The 15,015-nt window shown below is 39.7% G+C and overlaps 1 long non-coding RNA gene across 1 annotated transcript in view; it reads right to left on the bottom strand.

Annotated features, from left to right (window-relative positions):
• Positions 1–3,397: 3,397 nt before the first annotated feature.
• Positions 3,398–15,015, bottom strand: part of LOC149122673 (uncharacterized) — a 48,050-nt gene continuing 36,432 nt past the window's right edge. Inside the window, exon 3 of the long non-coding RNA XR_016219748.1 lies at positions 3,398–3,539. This is a non-coding gene — a long non-coding RNA (uncharacterized LOC149122673). The remainder of the gene's footprint in view (positions 3,540–15,015) is intronic.

Here is a 15,015-nt window from a genome sequence, read left to right as displayed (position 1 = left end):
ATGTGGAAGAAAATACTTATATTAAAGTACACAACTGACTTCAACAACCTGACAAAAATGCTCTCATTCTCTTAGTCTACAAGCTAGTTTGGAAAAATAAATTAATAGTATTATATTTCTTAACATTCCACCCAATTAAAAGTATGGTTAACAAAATTCTGTCTTGTATTTAATTTGATTTACAGAGCTATGACTTTTGAAGATTCCATATGGGCTAAGGATATAAGGCATCTTATAATCTTATTGAAAAATGGTACTATTAAATCATTCAGAGAACTGTGTAATTTCCTACCACAATGAGACATTTTTCTTACATTTAATGTCTATGTTCTTTCCTAAAAGTATATAGTGTGGGAGAAGAAAATACAAATCTGGAAGAACTTTAAAGGCTGGCTTTTTATCTGATGTTAACAAAGATTAAAAATATCAAAGCATAACAATGAATTTTTTAAACACCCACAATAATTTTATTCCCATGAATGCTCAATACTTTCAGCCATGAAATGTTTTGTTATATAAGCAATGATTTTTTGTCTTCTTTGACTTACATAACATTTACTACAAACAAATCCTCAGGTTTAGTGGGTTTTAACACTACTTACAGATCTCAAAAATAACACAAGAGGATGCCCTATGTTCCCCTCTTTTACAAGAGAAGTGGTGACCCCCAACTGCACCAGACAGGGTCAACTAGGACATAAAATCTCTGCGGTCAATTAAAACAAGAATGTGTAAAATATACTTGTATTAACTATAACAGAGAATCAGCGTCATGGTTTTAGATGCTAAAAAGTAAAATTAACTCCAAAGGAGATAGAATAGTAAGTTCCACCAGTAAAGCTGTGCATCCAGGGAAAGAGAAAATTGGGAAGAAGACAGGGCACCCCGGGACTGAGATCAAGAACTCATTGGAGAGGTGGCCCAGAGGATGGGGAGTTTGACTAGGGGCAGTCTCAGCTGGAACTTCGGGAATCTGCAATCTCAGGGGAGAATGACCACACTCCTTCATGGGGAGATGCCCACACTCATGAGGATATTCACTGGCTTGGTAGTGACTGGTGGAAATGGCACACTGGGAAACTCTCCTCTAGGCTGTGCTTAGGTGATGCCACACACCATTAACCGCCACACAGGACAGGAGCTAGCTGAGAGAGGATGCACGCTTCTCCCTCCACCTGTACCCTCTGCTGACAAAGCTTAGCATCCTGCTTGCTGGCAGAGGAGAACTCTAGAAACCACAGCAAGGCCATCAGGAAAGGTTTCCTTGGAGCTAAGAGGCAATGCATTGGTAACTGACACACTAATATTACATTTTTTAAAAGTGATATTTTTAAAAGTCTTTGGCAACATAACTGACAACGGTTCAACTTATAAAATGTCTTTCTTGTGTGAAAGAAGGGTGAAATGGATTGAAAAAATTATGGTTTCATTATCAATGGAACACTTTTGTCCAAGCCTTAATGTCTCAATCAGCAAAACTCATATGTAGGACAGGATCGACAGTGCTTGAGATGCCCGCTTCTCATACTGGAGTGCTTGGGTTGCACTCCCAGCTTCTTTCCTGACTAACTTCCTTCCGATATGCATCCCAGCAGGTCACAGCTTCAATTGGTGGATTCCTGACACCTGCATGAGAGACCTTGAATAAATTTCTGGCTGCCAGCTTTGACCTGGTCCATCTTTGGCTGTTGCGGGCATTTGGAGAGTGAACTAGTGGACAGAGACCTCTGTCTGTCTCTGTTTCTCTTCATTAACATAAATAAAATATTTTAAACATTTTAAAAATGAAATAATTGAAAAATACCACTCAGTATTATATAAATGGTTTTATTGCATAATGGTATCTCGACTTTAAAGATGTTTTATTTTGTTGTTAAGGTATACGTTTTTTCAAAACTTCCAGACAGGAAAGTGTTAGTTACATAAGCTTAAACAAAAATTTTTATTCTCTATAAGTTCATGTGAAATTGATTATTCTTATTATTTTTAGGTAAGTACAGAACTTTTTTCAAGAAGAGAGAGAGAGAACTTATGAAATAAATATAAAGAAGGAAAAGAAAAATTAGAATATTACACTTTTTAGCTCTATGGATTTTTTTAGTTAATTTATATTATCAGCCAAGATACAAAGGTAAATACAGGTAATAGAAAATCATAATTCAAGGTAAGTTTATATCAATTAGTGTAATAGTACTAATAATACTACATATGCAAATTCCTTTTTCATAGGAAACCTAGTTTTTCAAAGCAAATTGAAATATTGTATTAAAATATTTTTTAATTAAAGACATTTTCTAATCAGATGATCTGGGTTTGGATACACTGCTACATTTAGCTAAGTGATCATGCAAAAGTTACCCAACCTATTTAAAAGGTTGTAGTCTGATCACATGAGAAAATTTGGACATGTGTCTTCCTTCCTAAACATTTGCACCTCAATAGAAATAACATTCTAACCTGACCACAATTCCCAAAAGGTAACAAAAATTCAATGAGTGGAAATTTTAGTTTTCCACAATTGCATTCCTTTTGCATTCAAAACGCTCAGCCATGGTACACTGGACCCTTCCTTTTTAGACTATAATTTTAGGTTTTTTTTTTTTTTCTCATGTGTACTCACCTTCTTTGAGAATGAATGGAAAATCTAAATTACCAGGATCAGAATCAATGAGATTAGATTGTAATTCCTCTAAGTCGTATACTGTATTACTCTCCCAAATACAATGTGACTTTGATATTCATTCTGTATCAAATTTTAAAATTTTGAAGGTGAATAAAAGAGCATTTGGTTGTTGAGCGCAATGACACTCTCATCAAGTTCAGATGCATTATCTCTTGCCTTTGCAAGTCCTGAGTCTGTCAGATGTCTTGGAGAATTATGTAAGAACAGAGAGAATTTAATATACATTGTTGTGAACAATGACTTTACTAGGTAAAATTCCTTTCCCCATAATTTGTAGCTTAAATGTAAAGTGCATTCATACAGTTTTATTCTGCAAAAGAACGTGATTTAAATATTTATCAAATGTGATTTACATGAGAATACCATCCTACTTTTCATTTGTGATGCTTCTCTTGTGTCCCTCTGAGTTGCCTTTTTAAAATATACATTTGGAAACAAATTATGTTATGATCCAAAATACAAAAAGTCAATACGATGTAGAATGGGGGATCTCAGAGCAGGAAGACTGCAGGCACAGTGAAAAGAAAGTAGCTTGTTGAATTTTCACACACTGAACTACTGAGCAGGCTTATTTAAATCTATTTTCCTTTATGAATTATACATGGCTATCATCACTGAGGTACACTCCCAGGCTTAAACACACACACACACACACACACATTTTAAACGACAACTTCCTGATAAGCTGTCAAATGGGAAAAATCCACTCATTTCTTCAAATCGGTGGTTGATTTTTTTATTAACATTTTAAATGATTTTCTAGCATTGTGTCTGGATTTACCTTTGGCTCTCCAGAAAGAAAAAACAGGAGAATGCTTGATCTCACTTTCAGCAGGTAACAAATCTGGGTGTGGAGCTGTGGAAACAATAACACAGAGTTTGTTTGAGGGTCTTTTTGCACAGAACCTGTCCTCTTCCTCACGTGCCTGGGCCAGCAGGTAAGATTATGCAGGTGTTTGCCTGCAGGAGAATCCTGCTAATTAGGGAACAAACGAGCCAGTGGAAACCAATCTGCAGGTATTTTCAGGTAAAACTGTTGAAGTGACAAGTCTAGGGAATGATTCCCACTCGTTGAATAACTAACAAGTTTTCATCTTTTTGATTAAACCCACCGTCCAATTTCTGTAATGGATAAGATGTGGAGACCACAAAGTACTTTTGGCCCCATAGAACTGTCTCTGGAGAACAATACTGACAATGGCATCAAAAAATGAACATTTTTAACATGGAATTTTGAAAAAAGACTCACAGCCAACAGAAAGTTCACTTGAATTCACAACACGCTTCTGGTTAGCGTTGGGGGCGAGCCAGTATTTTTCCAGCAGTGCACAATGGCAGTCAAGTTTTACCTCTTGCCCTCCGTGGCCTGTCTTCTAATGACACAAATTCCTAACAGCACAGTCTCATCCATCATCTAAATTATTTGTTTACAGAGTACACCAAATATTTTCTGTACTGGGTTAAAGAGACATAGTTCCTGCCCTAAAGGGCTTTACCACCTGGTCCAGGAAGCCACCCTTGGAAACGTCAGTTCTTATTTTCTGGCCCTGTCTAATGGATGTGCACACAGGCAATTTCCTTGTTGGTCGGCCAGAAAACAGGCTAGTGGCCTTGTCTCCAAAGAAAATGTATCTAAAAGTCATAGTGTTATAATTCTATGGCAACAGAGTCACCAGAGCAGTGTATAGGTATGGCTTCTGGCTCAACAGGTCGCCTCCTTCCCCCTTTTCCAAAGAGGAAAATGAATTTCAGAAATTGTGGAATTTCAAGTTCACTGAAAGCTGTAGAAGGTTAGTAGTGACCACCAAAGTGTGAGCATAATTGTACGGTAGAAAAGCTAGAAAGGTGAATTTCCAAAACCAAAAGATGTCAAAATAAAGATGTGTTAGATCCGAGGTACCCAGTATGGTGACACACACACTGTGCACACGTACACTGTGCACACACACATGCACAGTCACCACTCTTCACTCTTAAACTGGCCTTTGAAGCAAACTGCAATGCAAATAGTTACAAAATTTTTCAATTACAGTTCCTAATACAAAGATACAGAAATGCTCTTATCAATGTTAATTTTGTTTATTAGAATGAATTTTACTTATTTATCTGTTTTATTTCATTATAAAATCTATAGGAATGGATTTCAGTAGTGAGAAAGTAGGCCTTACTTTAAAAATTATAACTGAAAGTTGGTCATTCTATGTGTAAGGAAGAAATTCACCTTTTTTCATTTTTTTTAACTGAGAAAACTTTTATTTAATGTATACAAACTTCATGTATTTCATAAATACAACTTTAGGAATAAAGTGATCCTTTCCAACCTACCCTCCCTCTCACCCCCACTGTCTCCATTCTTCCTCCTCCCTCTCCTATTCCCATTCTTAATTTTTACTAAGATCTATTTTCAATTAACTTTAGACACACAAGATTAACTCTAAATAAAGAGTTCAAGAAATAGTATGAAAAAAATTATTCTTCAACAACAAGGGCTGTTCAAAGTCACTGCATCTCAAAGTGTCAATTTCACTTCTGTAGATTACCTTTTAGGGACTCTGTTGGTTACCACAGATTAGCTAGAACATATTGTATTTTTTGGTGAGACTGGCTTACTTCACTAAGTATAATGCTTTCTACTTGCAACAGTTTTGTTGCAAATGACAGGATTTCGTTTTTTTTTTTTTTTACAGATGTGTAGTATTCTATGGTGCACATATCCCATAATTTCTTTATTCAGTTCAGTTGACGGAAATCTGAGTTGAAATCCAGCTCTTGTAGGACAAGTCATTAAAGAGTTGGTGAACAATGTGTGTTATGTTCCATTTGGAGGTTCTTCATGAATTTAATATAACTTTAATGTCTCATTTTCAGATGCAGTGTAATGATTGAGGCTGTGGGTCTAAATTTTCTGCAATGCATTTTCATTCAGCTATAGTGCTTAAGGACCAGGAAATAATATTATTAATTATCACTGGCATATATAGTTTAACAGCATAAAATCTAAATACTCCTGAATCTCAGCATTCTGAAGTTGAGTGCATGATTGGAGATATAATTAAATAAAATAGCCTTTATTAAATTAATGCTGATTTCATGAAGCATATTGTAGTAGTATTATGTCTAACATGCTTGGAACTGCATTAAGAAATGTATAGGTAAAGCAATTTTTTTTGTAAAACATTGAAAGTCACAAGTATCCTTCCTTCCTTCCTTCCTTCCTACCTTCCTTCCTTCCTTCCTTCCTTTCTTCTTTCTTTTTCTTTCTTTCTTAACAACAGGCAGAAAGAGAGAGAGAACACTCCCTTCTGCTGATTCACCCCTCAGAAGCTCACAATTCCAGGTTCCAGAAACTCAGTCCAGGTCTCCCACACAGATAGCAGAAATCCAATTACTTAGCCATCACTGCCACCTCCAAAGGTGCACCTTAGCAGGAAGTGCGAGTAGGAACCCAGCTACTCAGATATGGGATGAGCATGACTCAACTGCTCTTCTACCCACTGAACTAAGCATCTTCCCCCATCATATCAGTTAAAAATACTTCTAGTTATATTAATTCAAAGAACCACATCATGTTAACACTGATAGTATATTCTTTCCACCTTGTTTTATAACCATTGACCTGATATTCTTCCCTGAGTGTTTGTGAAGAGGAACAATAAACACAAATAAGATATGACCAGAGACAACTGTGTTTGGACAAGTACTCTGAGTTTGTGAAAAGAACATGAACTTAGAGTTTGGAAGACGTGCTTTCCATCCTATGAGCTGAAGCATTCAACTTTTCCTGCATCTCATATTCTTGATATGTAGGTTGAAAGTAATAGGGGGGCCGGCGCCGCGGCTCACTAGGCTAATCCTCCGCCTTGCAGTGCCGGCACACCAGGTTCTAGTCCCGGTCGGGGTGCCGGATTCTGTCCCGGTTGCCCCTCTTCCAGGCCAGCTCTCTGCTGTGGCCCAGGAAGGCAGTGGAGGATGGCTCAGGTACTTGGGCCCTGCACCTGCATGGGAGACCAGGAGAAGCACCTGGCTCCTGGCTTCGGATCAGCGCGGTGCTCTGGTTGCAGCGCGCTGGCCGCGGCGGCCATTGGAGGGTGAACCAACAGCAAAAGGAAGACCTTTCTCTCTGTCTCTCTCTCTCACTGTCCACTCTTCCTGTAAAAAAAAAAAAAAAAAAAAAAAAAAAGAAAACAGAAAGTAATAGGGGCTGATGCTATGGTGCAGTGGGTTAAAGCCACAGCCTGCAGTGCCAATATCCCGTAAGGTCACCAGTTTGAGTCCCGGCTGTTCCACTTCCAATCCAGCTCCCTGCTAATGAGCCTGGGAAAGCAGTGAAAGATAACCAAGTCCTTGGCCCCTGCACTACAAGGAAGATCCATGAGAGGTTCCTGTCCTCTGCCTTCGGCCTGGCTCAGCCCCAGCTGTAGTAGCCATTTGGGGAGTGAGCCAGTGGATGGAAGATCTCTTTGTCTCTGTGTCTCCTTCTTTCTCTGCCATTCAAATAAATAAATATTAAAAAAAAAAAAAAAGAAGAAGAAGATATCATTAATAAGTTGAAGGCAAATATCTTGTCTCTTTTGAATGGGAGGATATGTGCCCAAGGAGCTGTGGCTCAGAGATCATAACCAGAAGTCTGAGCTCTTACTATAAGGGAGGCTTCTGAGGGATGGATGTATTTTGCAAGTGCAGAGGATGTGGATCTTGTAGTCCAGAAGGCAGGCTGTGGTAGGCACAATTCTAAAATGATCCACCAAATTCCTACCACTTAAGTCACACCATGTGACTATGGCAGGCATCTTTCTATAATTATATCACATTGTATAAAAAAGATACACAGATGTTCCCTCACAAACTAGCTGATTTGCAATTAATCCAATGGGTGACTAGCCAAGGCGGGCCTGACTTAATCAGGTGAAATCACATAAAAGAAACTGGGTGCTTCATGGGGAGAAAGGCTCCCTCCTTCTGCCTTTGAAGAGGCAGACAGCCAAGGCTTGAACTGCCCATGGGCAGAAGGAGATTCTCCACTAGGGTCTCATTCATACAACTCCTAAGAGCCCACTTCTGCCAACAACATGGATGAGCACGGAATGAGAACACAGCCTGACCAACACTTCAGTTTCTGTCTCGTGAACCCCTGAGCAGTGGGCTCAGCTAAAGCACAGCTGGACCCATGAGCCATCCTAATTGTAGGATCATGTATGTGGGTTGGTAGAAGTCAGCAAACATGCCGTACTTTGTTGCGTATGAGGTCATAGGCTGCTAATATATCCACCGTGGTTGTCCACGGGGATCAGATCATGAACATGGTGTGCATGGCACACTAGATGTTAGACCAGTACTGTCAGTGACCATGTTCTACATTTAAGTAAAAGTGAGGTCTACGATGACATAGAGTACAGTTGCTGACTGGATGCCAGGACAGGAGTAGAGGCAAAAGTTTTAAAAGATGAGAAAGAAGAATTGAAAGCAAAGAACGTGGGACAGAGAGGGTGTGTGGGGATCTGGGGCTAAGGGTATTAGACCCATAAGACACCAGGCACCAAGTTCACAGTGTTGTGGGTGCCCTTTCTTCCTTGTTGGGAGTATCGGGCCAAGCACATTTTAATTTTATGAATCACCCTTGATTCTGACACAGACTTCAACTTTCTCACGGCCAGTATTTCCTGCTGGAATATGCAGTATGTATCAACTCTTATGTGTTAGAAAGTCTGAAGAATAGGAGTTAAGTGTTCCCAGGAACACTCTAGATGCCATGAAAGCACAGGGTTGTGTATGGCAAAGTCAGCAGGCCTGTTGAGATGGATGACTCAATGTTGTGACTGAGTGAGGGAAGAGAGAGAGGAAGCAGCATGGGTCAAGATGACTGGGAAAGGAGAATGGTAATAGAACAATTGCTCTAAGTTTCCACAGTGGTACAGGCATTTCCATTTATTTCCTCGAAAATACTGCTAATCTGATTGTGCAGTGTGTAGCTGTCCTTATCCTGTTTGCTGATAAGAGTGTGTTTGTATTTTGCTTTTGATTTCTGATTCAGTTTGGTTATCTTGAGAGTCTAAAAGTTTTTCCATGTAAATGAAAGTTATTGATGGAAAGTAATAGTCATCACAAGAGATTTATAGTGCTGCAACTATTACAGTATTAAACAGATATGTTTTTTGCAACTGTAACTTTTACATCTGTAGAACATGGTGCAGATATATGTATCTTTCCTCTAAAAAAAAAACAGTATCAGTGTGAACCCATTAAGTATGCAATTTGTGTAATTTGGGATCTTGCAGTTAAGGAACCTAAAAAGCCCAATATTTGTCAATTACCTGAAAAATTTTTCTTGAATGCATAGTCTGAAAAGAAATTGGGAAAAATATTTTGAACAGATATAAACATGTTTTTAAATTTAGAAAAAAATTTAAAAGCACTATAGGAACATGTTTTTAATAAAATTCATAATCTGAATTTCTTCAAATAGGAAAGTATTGCTTTGGTAACTTGGTATTTCAATGAATGAAGCTTCTTATAATGTGATGTTTTTATACAAATCCCAAAAAGTCTATCATATTAACTATTCTTTCCTTTGGCTACACAAAATCCAGTAATAGTGGCTTAAAGAAAAAGAAATTTAATATGACACAAACAGGCAGCACAAGGGCAGGTGCTAAAATCCGATTCCATGGTACCTGGGTACCATCAGAAACACAGGCTCTTCCCATCTTTCTCTTCTATTTAATATGTGACAGTTTGCCTTCATACTCCATATCATGGTTGTGAAGTGCCCAATCCATCTCAGAGCCTAAGAATGAGAGAAAAATCACTGCACAGGTTTCTTTAACAAAGCCTAGCCCTTTTATTTCAGGGAGATGGTTTTCCCTGCACTTAATCCACATCTCATTGGCCAGGAGCGTGTGTACCACAGACACTCTTAATGACTAGGTTAGGAGGTGGTAGAAAATTAGCTGTTTCCCATGAGTGGTGACTCACAAAGCTGAGTTATGGTAGTAAAAAAAAGAACACAAATAGATAGATATCTCAGCTATTTGTGCATAAAAATGCTGTGCTTTCTTAACCCATTTACATGGACAAATGTTTCCACATAGTACACAGTTTTGTGAAATGTCAAGTAACCATCATTATTACATAATAACTTTAAGCAGGAAGATGTGATATTAAATTTTTTTCCAATTCAGTTCAACAAACTCTTGAATATCTAAGAGTCATTCATATATTTATTCATTCATACATCACTCATTCAGCAAACACCAATTGAAAATCTATTATGTTGCATGAGCTGTGTTAGGCACTATGGGTACAGTGAAAGAAAGACCAGATGCAATTTGCAATTCCTTGGTAATATAGTACATGGAGAGAGAGAGAGAGAGAGAAAGTGAGAGAGAGAGAGAGAGAGAGAGAGAGAGGCAGAAAGAGAAAGAGAGAAAGAGAACCAAAATCAATAATCATACCAAGTGTGTAATGCAATGGTAGAAAAAGAGAAAAGAAATACAAAGTGCTATGAGAACTTTTTTTCTTTAAAATATTGATATAAAATTTTCCACTTTTTGAAAATGCTTTAATCTGGGGCTGGTGCTGTGGGGCAGTGGGTAGAGCTGCCACCTGCATTGATGGTATCCCATATGGGTACTGGTTTAGGTACTGGCTGCTCCACTTCCCATCCAGCTCTCTGCTATGGCCTGGTAAAGCAGTGGAAGACGGCCCAAGAATTTGGGTCCTGCACCCATATGGGACACCCAGAAGAAGGCCCTGGCTCCTGGCTTCAGATCAGCCCAGCTCCAGCCTTTGTGGCCATTTTGGGCGTGAACCAGCAGATGGAAGACCTTTCTCTCTTTGTCTCTCTCTCCCTCTGCCTCTGCCTTTCTGTAACTCTGCCTTTCAAATAAATAAATATTTAAAAAATGCTTTAGTCCAAATCCCTGAAAAAATGAAAAGGAGGGAGAGAGAGGGAGGTCTCCCAAAACCTGGTTTCGTCTCCAAATGACCACAATGACTGGGCTTGGGCCAAGGCCAAAGCCAAGACTTAATCCAAGTCTTCCTCATGAGTGGCAGGAATTCAATTACTTGGGTCCTCGCTGATGCTTCCCAGGGTGTGCATTAGTAGGATTCTGGAGTCAGGAACCAGAGCTAGGTATCTAAGGTACTCCGATGTGGAATGTGGATGTCTTAACTGAAATCTTAGCAGGATAAATTCTCACCTCGCTAAAAGAACTTTTAAAGGATTATTTCAAGCATTCCGTGATGTGAAAGGTGCTAAATTATTCTGGATACAAAGATAAAGTGGAATTGGAAGGATCCAGGAGGACTCAAAGAAGTTACAGGGCATAAATTACATTTGAGACAATGAGCAGAAGAAACTAGACTGAAAAATGAACCTTCCAATATTTAGCCTTCTTTGTACTTATATTGTTTCTGCCAAGAGGCCTTTTCCTTATTTTGATTTTGAGTCAAGGACATGGACTACTAATCTTTGGAATTCCCCTTGCTAAAATTCCTCTGTGGGTATACGATTGCATGCACAGATGATGACTGAGACTGATGGCTGTTGTAATCCTAACAGCAGTGTGTGACAATTTAGTGAAACTGAAAATGGGACATTGTGTTCCACTAACCTATCTCATGTGTTTTCAAAATTGCTGTTCTTGAAATATTGGTAATATATTTTTGCTTGTTTTTTTTACATTTATTTTATTTATTTGAAAGACAGATTTACAGGAAGAAGTAGAGTGAGAGAGAGAGACTTCCATCTGCTGGTTCACTCCCCAAATGGCTGCAACAGCCAGAGCTGAGCAGAAACGAAGCCAGGAGCCAGGAGTTTCTTCTGGATTTCTCACATGGGTGCAGGAATCCAGAGACTTGGGCCATCCTCCACTGCTATCCCAGGCACATTAGCAAAGAACTGGATCGAAAGTGGAGCAGCCAGGACTTGAACCAGTGCCCATATGGGATGCTGGCACTGCAGGTCAGGGCTTTAACCTGCTGTGCCACAGCGCCAGCCCCTTTGCTTGTTTTGTTACTGCTCATGGTACTAGTCCCTCAACAGTGGAATAGTTGTCTGCTGAGATATATCTTACCAGGCTTCTCAGCTAAACAAGGAGAGCACTAAATGCTGACTCCCTGGACACCCAGCCATGAACCGTACAGAGAGCCACATTTCCATGTTCCTGTCCTTTCACCTGGCAGATGTGAGCCCTAGAGGGCCACAGCTGCAGTCCCTGCTCCAGGCATTCTCATTATGCCTCATTCACAGTTTTGCTTCTGCCTTCCTAGTAGAGGCAACTGCTTATTTGTTTTGATTCCATGCATCCATCATGACTCCTTGTGACCTAGGACACTTCCCTTACCTATTTAAATGCTTTAATGCTTGAGATTCAATAAAGCAGGAGCTTTTCAATGCAGAATTAGTCATTACAATTTAAATGAGAAAAAGCAAAATGCTTAGGGCCAGTGCTGTGGTGCAGTGGGTTAAAATCCTGGCCTGAAGCCCATATGGGAGTCGGTTCTAGTCCCGGCTGCTCCTCTTCCAATCCAGCTCTCTGCTGTGGCCTGAGAAGGCAGTAGAAGGTGGCCTAAGTCCTTGGGCCCCTGCACCCATGTGGGAGACCCAGAACAATCTTCTGGTTCCTGGTTTTAGATCTGCGCGGCTCTGACCGTTGCAGCCATCTGGGAGTGAACCGGCAGGTGGAAGAACTCTCTATCTCTACCTCTCTCTGTAACTCTTTCAAATAAATTAAATAAATCTTTAAAAAAAAAAAAGCAGCATTCCTGCATAGCCATAGCTGTTAAAACTCACTTTCATATATCTGAGTTCACTTTTCCCTTCCAAATGCCCCACGTGGAAGGCAGAGAAAACATATTTGGTCCCATTGTACCAATGAGGTTACATTGGTAAGGAGATTTTCAAATGACTCCTAACTCTAAATCTTGCATTCTTTTGTAAAGATTTATTTTATTTATTTGGAAGTCAGCGTTAGAGACAGAGAGAGAGCTCTTCCATCTGCTGATTCACTCCCCAAATGGCAGTGCTGGGACATTCTGAAAAAAGGAACCCGGAGCTTCTTCCAGGTCTCCCAGTCAGGTGCAGGGGCCCAAGGACTTGGGCCATCTTCTACTGCTTCCCCAGGCCATAGCTAGAGCTGAATCAGAAGTGGAGCAGCCAGGACTCGAACCAGCACCCATGTGAGATGCCAGTACTGGAGATGTTGGGTTTACCTGCTATGCCATAGCACTGGCCTCAAACAAATTACATTTTCAGAAAGACAGTTCTAATAGAAATAGTTCCAGGCTTATTGTCCAGACTCACTACTCACAAGTGGCTGTGCAATGTTAAACAGAGTCTACTGTTTGATGCTGTTCCACTCTATATATGTCATTTAATATTTGTCATTGAAGTGGCCCTCTACTTACTTTTCCTTCCTTCCCTTGCACTATTAAATCTCTAATTTCTTCTTTTCCTAAAAGACTCATATATTCAATTACTGCTAAAAAAGATAGTTGGACATCATTAACTCTTCAAGAGTACATTTTATGAGAAATCATTTGTCAAAATATAGCTAAAATTTTTGCATCCATAGAAAAAAGGTTTCTGAAAAGTTTATGCTTTCTTAAAAGAGAATGTGGGGCTCTCCTTGTCCACTTATGATGTTGCTGGTGGGGAAACCAAGGGAGGATTGTGAGGCAGACTGCTTTTATCAAGAGAACCTTGAAACCTGGGTTGATTCTAGCAACTCTGCACAGTACCGCTGATTTCACCTGTAAGCACGTCTGAGTATGGTAGACCACTGAAGAATTCCAAAGTGGAAGTCCTTGAAAATGCAAGCAGCCCAGTGACTGATGCACCAAAGCTTGATTCATTAAATCACCAAAATCCATCAAGAAAGTTCTTGTGTCAGATATTGTTGTAAACGTTTGAAATACAAAGACATGAAAAAGATATTTTTGAGGGGTGTGTGTGTGTGTGTGCATTTTTGCTAGAACAGAGAAAATTTTAGGAAAGTAATTAGTTAAATAAAAAACCAACTTTATGCAAAAAATGAGCCAAATGGCCCCACGAATTTGATAAATCAATGTCTTGCCAAAAGGTATAAGGTGTAAGCTGAAGCTGATCAGGAGAGAGATTACAAACAAGTACTGGCCCTTGGGCAGCAGGGAGAAGCCAAGTCCCTGAAGTCAGGTCTGAGGGGCCCAAGTCTGCTTGTATTTTCAAACCCTGAAGATTGACTATCGGAGATACTCTGTCCATATTAATCCAAAGGATACCTCATCTCCAGAACCATGCTTATTTCCAGCAGTGTTCAAAATGCCAAAGGGTGCTGCACCCTCAAGAAGGTGGCAGCAGAAATCCAAAAACCATTGAAGACAGACAGTTGAGGAAGGATGATTGAGCAGAAGAGAATAAGTGGAAATTCAGTGGTTTGCAGTTGATTGAGGAAAGCTACAGAGTGGAGAAGTAGGAAAGTGCATTTTGCTACTTCAAATTACTATAAGGAGAATTTACTGCATGCTAGAACGCAAGAGGAATTTAGTATGATACTTCCCATACTGTTCCTTGGATGTACACATTCTGTGGGAGGGAATTTGCTCACCTGAATATTGAAGCAAGAGAGAGCTGCGTTTGAATTTTAGCTTTTCCACTCACTAGTTCTATATGCTAAAGCTTTGATTTCTTCACAAGTGGAGAAAATATTCATTTCAGAATAGCTAAATTTTATAATGTGTATAGAATTTATTTATTTATTTTTAAATATGTATTTATTTATTTGAAAGGCAGAGTTACACAGAGAGAGAAGGAGAGTCAGGGGGAGAGAGAGAGAGAGAGAGAGAGAGAGAGAGGTCTTCCAGCCGCTGGTTCACTCCCTAATTGGTTGCAATGGTGGGAGCTGCACCAATCCGAGGCCAGGAGCCAGGAGCTTCCTCCAGGTCTCCCACACAGGTGCAGGGGCCCTAGGACATGAGCCGTCTTCCACTGCTTTCCCAGGCCATAGCAGAGAGCTGGATGGGAAGTGAAGCAGCCGGGACTCGAACTGGTACCCGTATGGGATGCTGGCACTGCAGGTGGCTATGCCACAACGCTGGCCCCCATGTGTATAAAATTTAAAACACTAGCATGAAAGAATTTCCAGGTAAATTGTAGTTGACAAAACCAACATACTTGGTAAATAGCTGAAGATAGGTGGTAATAGCAGGTCCAAGGATATGTTTTAGAGCAAAGCTGACAAGACTTACTGTGAGATTAAAACCTATCTATGTAAGTCATTGCTAGGAGTTTGTATTCTACTGTCTGCATGTTGAAAATATCCTCTAGTGTTTTAATGGTACTATGTCATGGCACC

Source organism: Oryctolagus cuniculus, chromosome 13 (genome assembly GCF_051225735.1).
Source record: "Oryctolagus cuniculus isolate XC-2025 breed Fujian yellow rabbit chromosome 13, ASM5122573v1, whole genome shotgun sequence".
NCBI lineage: Eukaryota > Metazoa > Chordata > Mammalia > Lagomorpha > Leporidae > Oryctolagus > Oryctolagus cuniculus.
The sequence above is the reverse complement of the archived record's forward strand: the minus strand, read 5'-3'. Positions and strand labels throughout refer to the sequence as shown.